Consider the following 12,475-nt stretch of genomic DNA (forward strand, 5'->3'; position numbering starts at 1 on the left):
GAATCAGGCTCATTTTTAAGCGAAATATCATCTTTCAATAATTTATGTAGTGGTTTGTTATTTCGTAATACATGACATAATAGAAGATTAATGAGAAGGGAAAAAAAAGCACCTCCTGCTTAACCTCCTGCTTCTACTAGTATTTCAATAACATAAATTTATAATGTGTAATAGTAGCAAAATTATGTAAAGCAATACAAGAAGATACAGCCGTTTTTGTTCATTTGTGACAAACCTCAAATGACAGTGGCAAACTTATTCATGATGGTGGCGGCCAGTTGTGTGCCTTTTAAAACTTGGAAAGCATTTGTGTAAAAAAATTGGTCTGACGTTTGGAATGAGATGACAAAATACAGAGACGAAGATGGAAATGAAAAGGCTGAGTGTAATTACTGTAAGAAGACGTTTGACGCTTCAAGCAAAAAAGGAACAACACATCTGAAAAATCATTCAGACAGATGCCGAGCTAAGGGAAAAGAAGCTGGTGGGGATAAAGATAAATCAGAGATGGCCAGAGACCAAGAAGAGAAGGTAAAACTTCGCCAATTTCTTAATAAACTCTCATGCTGTTTTTGTTTAGAAAAAATATTGGGTTGAAGAATATCATTAGCACCGTCCAATGTGCTGGTTGAAGGACTAAGAATTTAATAGAAACCAATTAGCCTGTCTTTTAGCGACAATTAAAAGCTTAAGCCATAAGTTGACAAAGGCTAAGCATGCAAATCCATTCTTAATTAAAGAGTTAACTTTTCAGTATTCATTTCAAATTCTTGACCGATATTTGACAGGAAATGAAGGAGGTCCAAGAACAAAACATAGGGAGCTCATCGAGCGAGAGACCAAAGAGGTCAAAGGTTTGGAATGAGATGACAAAGTACAGAGACAAAGATGGAAGTGCAAAGGCTGAATGTAAATATTGTAAGAAGACATTTCACGGTTCGAGTAAAAAAGGAACCACAAATTGAAAAATCATTTCGAGAGATGCCGAGATCAGAGAAAAGGTGGTGGAGATGAAGATAAGACAATCAAAACAGGAGATTTTGCTACTACCGTCGTAAGTAAAGGAAAATGTCGGATTGATCAGATCAATCACAGCATCGATGCGGAAGGATTTACCACTGAGCATTGTGACCCATCAATATTAAACCCCATAAAGGTTGAAATACACCAAACCTACCTGTTTATGTGCAGCGTTTATAGTTCTTTGATTGCTTTTAAGTTTGCGGTGTTCTGTGTTTTGAAGTAGCTCACTAGAACAAAAAAATTTCAGTTTTAACGGTTTTGAGAAGTTGTGATAATTTTTGCTTCGAAAGGTTTCTTTTTGGAAGTATTTTCTTTTCTAGGTTTGTGAATTTCAGCTCAGTATTAGTGACATTCTAAGATTTGTAACTGTGTCTCAGCTCTGGATTTTGTTTAATTTCAAGGTATGGGACTACTTCTTGGGAATTTCATTTAGGTTGTCCTGATTTTTCGATTACATCTTTTTGTGCTTTTCCAGGTTATGCCCATGGAGTCCCTACAATCTGTTGTCTCAGTAGTCAAGTCCTCAGTTATTGCTGAGCCTGATAAGCATAAATCTGATTTCTTTGCTCCCTCTGGTAACTTAGAAAAGGGAACTGAAGCCAACAGATTAGAAATTGTTGTGCCTAATTTGGAGAACTTCAGCGGAGTTCTTGAAGTTTATATGCATCGAGCTAGGGACATTCATAACATCAGTATTTACTACAAGCAAGATGTTTATGCCAAGCTCTGCGTCACTAGTGATCCTGAAAACACTGTAGCCACCAAAATCATCTACGGTGGTGGCAGGAATCCTGATTTCAATGAAAACTGTCAGCTCGATGTCAAGACTGTTGATTCCTCCCTCAAATGTGAAATATTTATGATGAGTAGGATAACGAGTTATCTTGAAGACCAGTTCTTGGGGTTCACTTTGGTTCCTTTATCGGAAGTACTCATCAATAATGGGAAGTTGGAGAAAGAGTGCTCTCTTTCTACAACTGATTTTGTCCATTCTCCAGCAGGATTTGTTCAGTTGTCTCTTGCATATGCTACTTATTCACCTGAAGTGATGGCAATTCCTACAGTACCTAAACCTTTGGCTGCTGATGAGACTGCTCAGAATCAGAAGTAGTCGAGTTCCCTGATCTGAAGACTATGACTGAGAACCATAATATGGTTTTGGAATATTTAGACTGCAGAGATTACTGATTTTTGATGTTAAGGTTTTAATTATATTAGAATTAAGATTTTCTTTTTTCTTTTAAAGGTAAGAGGGGTGGGCAAGCCCAAATACATTTTTTATCCCCCTTACCACCTTCAAAATTCAAATTCGGGTTCTGGTAGAGAATACAACTGCACTGCAACCAACCCGACCACACCCTTGGGGGCTTATATTAGAATTAAGATTGTGTTGAACTATTATAAATAAGTAGTTCTCATTATATTTTTCAGTAAGTAATAATAAAATTAATTCTAATCCCTTTTAATTCTTCTATCTTATCTCTGAGTTCTTAAATTCTCCATCTTCTTTTTTTGAAATCTCTAATCAAAACCATAAAACTCTATCATCTAGTATCAAAGCATATCTTTCTTAGCCACTAATTTTTTTTCTTTCCGTATTTAAAAAAAAAAAAAGAGAGAGAGAGAGAAACCAATTTTTCCAGCATCAAAACTTTTGCCAATGTCCCTTCACTTTTGATTTGGCTTTTCGTAAGTCAATTAGTTGCTTTAGTCGAGTTTATTCCACCAATAAATTTTGACTTTTGTGAGTAACTACCACAAGCCATCAACCAAACCCATAGTTGCCTTAGCTTGTTACCCCAAAAAAAAAAATCCAAACCCATAATTACCCATGGCTTGTTCCTTTACAAGATGGGATTTGAGCCAGAGCGGAAATGGGATTGTATTGGTGATGATGAATGAAGTGGCAGCAAGGAAACTTTCTCCAACACTTGTGATGCGACAGATTTTGCAACAAAGAGTGAAAGAAAGATGATTATGATTAAAGTGAAATATGCTTTGATACTTGAAGTAATGGACATTTTTTCTGTGTGTGTTAGTGGCACGAGCTTTGAGTACCTTTTTAAGGGAGAGCTAGTCGGAGATTTTGATCCGATTGTTGGTTCCTGCAAATTAAAAAGTAAGTGCAAATAGCTTTTATTCGCGAAATAAATATGTACGATGTACATTAGTTTCACATAAGCAAAGAATTATGTCCACGTACAATGCCAAAAAAAAAATCACAAGTTATTCTTTTTAAAACAATTGCACGTGCTTAAAATGGTAGCTGACTGACGCAGCGGTTTACTAGATTTTGCTCTAACTTGCACTCTCATAGAGAGAAGAAGGTATAGCAAATTCTGAATTAGAATTTGAAACGAAAAAACTCAAATTTTGATTGAAAATTAGATGATTTTTACAATGAATTTAACACATATTTATAGTACTTCTAATCAGCTATACTTATTACATTTCACTCAACAGACACACCAACTAAAATTCACTAACAGAACACACCTACTCTATTTCATTATTTGGGCCCACACACCGACTCTATTCCACTATTTGGGCCCATGCTGCATCACTGACGTTCGTAATTTAACAAATTCCAGGGATTAATCTTATAAGAAAGTATTCAAACGAGCAGTTGTCAATAAATTTTGCCTTTTAAACTTAATGAGAACAAATACAAACAATTAAAAGTTTAAAACATGGAGAAATAATAAATTAAATTAAATTTTATCAAAATAATAAAATAAGATAAATATGACAACCTGCAAGTAAAATCCTAAAGGTCCCGTATTCACAGGCTTGACCCAATCCATGATTGCAAAATTTCCTCGACAGGAGCTACTAGTATGGATAGAAAATTCTCGCAAATTTACAATTTTAGCCCTATTTAAATAAATTTATATGTATTTTTAATTGAACTAATGCATCATGATCATCATCTTCATCGATCAACATAGGATTTTCGGAGGTGACCATAATTTAGTAAGACCTCTTCATTATTTTCTAGTTACTGATTATTTCCGGACATTTATTTTCAATATTTTGATACTTACATAATAATTTTTTTCCCCAAGATAATGATAGAAGAAAATAAACAAAAGAAATATATGTAACAAATTCTGTATACTAAAAAGAATCTAAAAGCCAAAGAAGTCGGAAGGAAATTGAAAGTGATTCCCATCGATCGCACAAGAGCTTCAAATTAATGATGTGAAAAGGTTTTGCTAAAAATGAATTTTGCAAATTTTATAAAGCTTCAAATTATAAAAAATTTGCAAAATTATAATTTTTTAATAAAATAATTATTAAAATTTTTCAAAATCTAAATTTAATAAAAATCAGCTGAGTACCTCTATTTGGGATTTATTATTTTATTAAAATTAGGGGTTTTTTATAATTATATTGTTTTTTTCAAAACTTTTATAAGATAAAATGGACTTTTAATTTTTTAGGGGAAAAAGTGTTATTTTCTTTAAATTATTTAACGGTGTTAGTGCAAAAGTCGGGTTGGCAAAATCCGAACCCGGATCCGGATCAGCAAAAAATTATGCGGATCCGGATGCGAGTAATATCCACAACGGATGCGGGCGGATATTCCGGATATTCGAATTAGGAAAAATTAAAATTAAATAATTTAAAATATAATTTAAAAATTCAACAATTTAAATAATAATATTAAATAAAATTCAATTATAATCCAATAGTTAACAATTCAACATGAATTACATACAATAACATCACAAATCTACAAATAAAAATATCACAACATTAATCAAACATAAAAAATAACATAAATTCAATTACACCACCATTAAATTTCACAAATAAAATTAATGCATTTAATTTAAGTAATTAAACCAAAAGTAAATCTGAAATTAAAGTAATTAAGGAAGATGACAAACTACATTTATGCATAATGACATTAATTAATTTAAAAGGTAAAATAATAATAATAATAATGGAAGATGATGATAGATAACAATTATGAGAGGGACACCTCTATGACCAAATGATGTGATTGAATGGTTCTGTAAACGCAATTCATGAAAGCACAAAACGACACCAAAAAAGCATAGCCTTGCTCACAGAAAATCTGAAATTGATTTGCTGGAAATTTGTGTGCCCACCTTGTGTATTGGTCGGTCAACCTTATCCTTCGATATTGAGATCTACTGCCGCGAATCAACCTTCTTTGAGATTGGATGAGTATTCCCTTCTGGAAACAACGGCCAAGGACATAAAGAATAGACAAGGCAGCCGTGTGTGGTGCGCTTCGCTAGCCATTGATGCAGTGGGTTGCCGGCGTTCGATGACAGTGAAATGCACTGAGCAAGACGAGGTACGGCAGCCGGTGTTCGATGACAGCAGCGCGTGCTCAGCTCAGGCAAGGCATCCAACGCTCAATGACAGTGATTGCGAGGAGGACGGCGTTCAACGGTTAGGGATTTGGGGTGGTTTTTTATTTCAGTCGCATGTGAGTGGTGGGAAGCAGGGGAGGCGTGAATGGTTTAGGGTTACTGGATTTGTTTTTTTTTTTTTTTTTTCACTTATATATTTTTTAATACAAATTTATTAAATTAATAATATAGCACGGATCATGATTCTTAGACTCTGGATCCGGATTTTTCCGGATCTTTGCGGATCCGGACCGGACCTGGATTATTTTGCCATCCCTATGTAAAAGTGATTAATTTATACAAATTTAAAAAGAAAAATAATGCAGAAAAAATTTTAAAATTTTGTGGTAATTGGATGAACATGCAAAATAAAGGTGATGCAATTATAATTTCTCATTAAAAAATAAAAGGAACCTAAGTGTTGAAAGTGGGAATCATCAAGGATTTAAGCGTCATTTAGAGAATGTAAAAAGGTGTGATCTCATTTCATATGCTTATATTTGTATTGTGACACAATTAGCTTAACATACAGAAAATGGAATCAAGAAATAACATGTAGTAAAGACAATCATTCTAAGTGCTTTGATATAATAGGTCGCGTATTACATAATAATTTGCAATAGAAAACAGGGCAGGACAATTGATCCTAGCCCATGTTTATATATACAAGAGAAAGGTACAGGTACCTGTTGATGCCCCGAGCTAAGGTTTTTCCACTTCAGTATTTGAGAGAATCGTAAGGAGTTTCTTGGTCTTCTGGCCAAGCAAAAATACCTTGCGCAGAAACACTTGATGAATACTGATCAAGTGAACCAATGAATATGGAAGATTTTAAGCTTTTATTGTTGACAATTTAGGGATTTTATAACTCTTCTCCAAATGGAGCAAGAAGAGAAAATTCATAAAGACGACTAATGTAATCCGGCGGCTGAGTCTTCTTTAATGGGTGGATGATTGTTAGTCATAATTTGTATGTGCGGTCATCTAAGGTCTGTATAGTATTGAAGAACTATATTAAGTCATCGTTGCTAAAATTGTAATCAGGAAATAACAGTTAATAGAGTATATGATTTTCAAATAATAATTTTAATAAAAATAGTAAAGATATTATAAAATTTTCATCATACAAATGCGGTATTAAATCAACTTAATTTTCAAGGTAGACAGTTAGTATTTACTAAATAATTTAGCATTATAACTTTTAAGTCACGACTGTCCAATCTCAATACCAAGCCTAAGTTTGAATAACAAAGACCTAATTAATTATAATTTATTTTCTCAAACGATTGATATAATATCCATAATTTTATTATAATATTTCAAGTTATAATTCAAAATGTGATTGTTCATGTCAGATAGTAGAAATAGTCTTTAAGAATACAATTGATACTTGTATTTTTTTTTTTTTTTTTGATTTGTTGATTCAGTTGCCAGGAAATAGTCTAGAGATCGAGAGTGGGAGAGAAGATGTAAAAGTTTTTGTTATTAATTACTATGCAAACCAACAAAGTGTTGGCTCCACTGGCAATGGAGTCCCCTTAAGTGGCTTGACTGGGTTTGCTCCCCAATTCGAGTCGCAGGGAAGTCGCCTTTGTTGGGAGAACTTGTGCCTCTCGGTCGAGCGGGGACTTCTAGTCTGGGTTGTGGTACGGGCTTAAAGGTGCCTCTCACAGTTGGGGCCCTCCCCAGGATACCTCGTGGATAAGACCAAAAAAAAAAAAATTACTATGCAAAAGGAGAGTTGAAATTATGTAGTATTTCTAAAAGAAAAATATAAAAATTCAATAGATAAAAATTGTGAACTAATAATAAATTAATTGTCCATTCCCAAATATAAAAATAAATAAATTATTTTAGGTCAATATTTATTTTGTGTATTAGCTATTAATTGTCATGTCCTGTTTTAGATGGAGGAATTTTAAAATACATTTGAGGTAATGCAACTAATATGACATGTATAGCTGAATTTTATATAATTATTACTCCCAAACTGATTTTTTAGAATAAATATGCATATACTATGATATCATTTATTTGTTATATGATTAATATGGTACCTCAAAAAAATATTTTAAAATTTCTCCTGTGAACTACCCGAGTTAAGTTTGTCTACTTCAATATTTAGATGCATCAGGAGTTTCTTGTTCTTTTTGTTAAGCAAAAACAACTTAAGCAGAAATATTTGATGAATAATGATCAAGATTGTTGACCGTTGAGGGATTTTTATAACTCCTCTCCAATTATTGGAAGAAGGGAAAATTCAAAAAGTTGACTCATGTAGTCCGGCGGCTGAGTCTTCCATTCTTTTTCTTCCTTTCTTTAATGGGTGGGTAAGCGGTATTTGGTGGTGGTCATTTTTTCTTCCTAATTGGTAGTTATAATTTCTACAATGAAGTGAAGTTACGGAATTGCGATTTTAGTTTAAGTGGAGTACAAAGGAAAAACTACAAACGCAAAGCGGTCAAAATCAAAATCTGTCAAAAAGGAAAAAAAAAAAAAACACCACACAATAATTTGTGGTCACAATTATTATTTCAAAAAGATGAGACAAAGTAAAGAACAATTAATTAAAAACAAAGTTTGCACCCCTTAAAAACTTATAAAAAATTAAACTTAAAGGTGATGATCACTCCACCCCATATTTTATATAATAAAACCCTCATTAGTTATTTTTTGTTGCAGTTACAATTTTATTCTTTGGTAAATTTATCTTTTTTTTTTTTAAATGACAGCAATTCTAACAATCAATTATGGCATTTAGAAATTAGAACTTATGGCTTAGCTTTAGAAAAAGAATAATAATAAAATCGTCTGTGGCGGCCCATATTAAGACTTTAAAAGTTAAAAGAACAATTCTTAATCTCTGCTTTTGAGCTTCTAAATGGATGTGGAGTTCTCAGAAGCTATTGCAATTCAGAAAGGCTTGGAACTAGCCACTGAAACAGGGCTAACCTAACTCCATCAAGTGTTGAATCAGGTGCATGAATGTGGTGCACCCATTAAAGTAATATTAGTAGTACAAGTGAAGTGGGTGGGTCATTTATGAACTCCAGGATTTGTTTCTCTCAAAGAATCCTTTCAAAGTAAATTATGTGTTTGAGGGATAAAAGAGGAAGCACATTTAGGTGCGTCTTAGCACAAATCATGCTCCCTGCAACATTGGGTAGCAGGAAGTCTCTTCGGGGTATTCTCAAATGGAGCTTGAGTTATGGAGGGGCGAGCAGTTTCCTTTCAAGTGTGCTTGCACAAGGATCTTGCGAAGAGAGACTTAAATCAAGTCAACGGAGACTTACTCAAGAGTTAACTGGCAAATATTCTCCGAACAATCAGGGCATGACCCTAATCCACTAATGACTATTCCTCCTATCCAGTAATGGGGGTTTTGATCCTCTATAAAAACCGCTGAAAATTCAAAACCAGATAAGTAATCTCCTTCACTCTCCACGATTGATTTCTCTCTCTCACTAAAAAATTCTTTCTTTCTTTTAGTTTTCCTTTATGAGATTTCTTTTAAATCTTTTTTTTTCAAAGCCATCATAATTAAGCCATGTAAGTTGTGGCACATGTTTTTCCAAAAGGCCGATGTCTAACTTAAGCGTCGGAGAGTTCACGTCAGAAAAACATTTGATGTTCCTCTAACTGTTCTTTGTGAACACAGGAGATTTTCGCAGGAGGTGATCGTAGTCGCTATTAGTTGCTCGAGATTGTCTCCCCAATATACAAATTTAAGTATTGGTATGGACACCTGCTCATAACAATATTATCCAAATATCTATATCAACATTAGGTGCCGAGATACACTAATGAAGCAGCCATCGTATGGTAAATCATGCATTAAGAAGCTCTGCAAATGAAGTTTGGATAGAAGAAAAATGTAAACAATGTACAATTTCGTTATGCCAGGGATAAGTTTGGCATTAATCAGATAAATTTTCGATTGGGTTGTTATTATGCAAATAATGTGTGGAAATACTAGAAATATCTCCACCTAAACTTAGGGTGATGAATCTCCTACCATAATTTTTGAAAACTCACCTCATGTTCAGAAAATAATTATAAAAAATAAATATTATTTTTAAAAATTTCAAATAAAGAAGAACTTTGGCCAATTAGTTAATTAAATTTATTTTAATTTACTTTTTGTGACTTATTTTTTTTAATTATGTTTGATTACAAAGATTACTATGGCATAAGCTTAAATTGACTATTTTATCCTAGTGTGGGTAAAAAAGCCCAACCCGGCCCTCATACATGAGGCCTTGGACAAGGGCCCAAGAAAAAAAAAAGCCCAGGCTAGGCCCAAATCTACTATTTTAAAAAAAATAAATTTATAAATTAGAATAATATAATTAAAATTGAAAAGTAATTTAAAAATTAAAAAAAGAAAACTCAAATTCTTAACTTATAAATCAATGATGATTCAAAAAAGCTAAAATTATGATATTAAACTCTCTCTTTTGTGTTAATTAATTAAGAGCGTTTGAATTAGAGAATACAGTATTAAAGAAAATTAAAGTTATGAACTTTTATTTGCTTTATTTATTATTTCACTTTGAAATGTTCATTTTCTTTAATTTATCTACGATTATAATAACTTGTTAATCATTAATTTATTTCAAATTTACAATAATTTTAAAAAATAAATAAAACCCAAGGCCCGAGCTCAGCCGACAAAGAATCTAAGAAAAAATTAATAGAAGGATTTTATTGATTAACTGTACAAACTTTTTGTTGATTTGTATTTTTTTTAAAATTGTAAATTCATTTTAATTATTTTCTAAAAGTGAGGTGGATTTATAAATATAGTGGGGTGGAAATATCCCCACTAAAATAAAAACATGAAAATTAGATTAAATAAACTATTTGTTTCGAGGATAAATATTTTTTTATTCCCTACATTTTGAGCCAATTGCCAAGTTAGCCCTTATATTTTCAAAAATTACATAAAACACTTATGTCTTCACTTTTGTGATTGGATTTTAACTTTTCAAAGATAAGATAATTTTTTTGCAATAAATCTGATTTGTAACATGTGATAAATAATTAATAATTAAATAGATTTTTATGTTCAGCCAAAATACATCATTTTTGTAGCCAAAATACAAAATGGTTCATAACTTCATGCTTGTGACAGATGTCCTTTGATGTTTGGAAAAACCCTTTGACAGAAGCCAGAAACTTTTGTTCAAAACAGCTACTTAATTAAACCTGAAAAATTTGGCTAAAGAAAATAATCATTCTAATAAACACCATTGCTACTGAGAGTGATGAGAGAGACTCTCTTTAAGAAATCGCCATCAATTCAAGTCTAGACCCAAAATAAAGAACTTTGCCCGACCCACTTGCCTGAAAAATGGGCCAAGCTCGTAATCATGGACATTGGCGGCCCCACTCATTCAAGACGCTTTCTTTTTTGGGGATGAAATTCATCGAGTTAGGCGGAATTTATCTTTCACTTATTTACAAATAATTATATACAAAGAGTGAAAAGTCTCTTTAACTCAAACTTACGTCGAATGTCAACCATATATTGGTCCAGTGGTAGACTTATGATGATAATATCAATATTAAAAAAATAAATATATAAAATCTTTTATTTTTTATTTTTACTCACTTTTTTGTATAAATAATAAATGTTTGATCATCATCAGGAGTACGGTAAAATATAAAACCACTAGTAGTTCTTGATCCTATCGTTGGCTTCACTCTGTGATCTTGAAGAATTAAAAGAAATTGCAAGTCACTAATCGGATCCTCCGACAGCAGGCGGCCTTCATGTCTTTGCTTTGTTTATTTTGACTTATTGACACGTATGAAAATGACAGGCTTGGACCTACCAATTACGAAAGGTTGACACAGTTTCGGATATCCTCCCCGTTCAATTGTGATTAAAAAAAACCCCATCTGGTTTAATTTCAAAAATCTGATTGACTCCTTACATAATTTTTTTTTTATAACACTGGTGTGAATATTGTAATTCGTATTTTATCGATATTTATAATAAAAAAAAAAGTTCAAATTATCATCCATCAAGTCTTCTATATCATTATAAGGTCCCGTTTGGGATTACTTTTGGGAGGGTTAAAAGTGATTTTAAAAATTTAAAAGTTAATTTTGGTGTTTGGTAAAAAAAAATCAAAATAACTTTTGCCAAAATCAGCTCCTCCTACAGCTAATTTTGAAAAGCAGTGAAGAGTAACTTTTAGATTCTGATTTTGAGAATCAATTTTATCATTTAATATGATTCCATAAATATCCTTACAATTATTACTTAAACCCGAAATTATCCTTATTTAAATTGGAAACAAAATCAATATTTTAATAATTTTTTATTATAATTAACGCACACCTTTCGTTTACCCTATTTCACAGTACTTTTGAAAATACTGTTTATGCTGCTTGGCAAGAAGTTAATATGCCAATTCCACATTTTTATAAAAAAAAAATTGTTTGATTCAACGAGATATTGTACGTGTACATTTTTATATGTATAAGTGAATTTCATCTTACATTATGTACATTTTAGTCATTTATTTTTTTACAGCAGTTTAACAATAAGATTTACCAAACACCCATAACTACTTTCAAAATTCACAGTACTTTTGAAAATAAAATTTACCAAACACTTAACTAATTCTCTTCACAACTGATTATTTCTACAGCACGGCTAACAGTAATTATTTTAAAAGCTGCAGCATTACCAAACTGACCCTAAGTCTAAATTTTTACCATAATTAATATTGGACAATTATTTACTACATACACATGCATTACTAATGGGTTTATAATTCAGCGTCCTAGGAAAGGGCTTTTAAAAAACAATATTTGCTACAGCACTTTTACTTTAAAAAAAAAAAATCGTGATTAGATGGTTAAATAATTATTTACCATTTGAATCCAAAATATTTATTTTTATAGGTCTTTATAATCATATATATGTGTATATAAAAGAAGTCAATATTGGCTTCATACGTACATCTCAATTTCTCTTTGTTTTTGGGAAGATATTTTTTTTGCCATACCAAATATTTCGAATCATTCGAAAACCAAAATCATGTTCAATC

The sequence above is a fragment of the Citrus clementina genome, unplaced genomic scaffold (genome assembly GCF_000493195.1).
Source record: "Citrus clementina cultivar Clemenules unplaced genomic scaffold, Citrus_clementina_v1.0 scaffold_3, whole genome shotgun sequence".
Classification (NCBI taxonomy): Eukaryota; Viridiplantae; Streptophyta; class Magnoliopsida; order Sapindales; family Rutaceae; genus Citrus; species Citrus x clementina.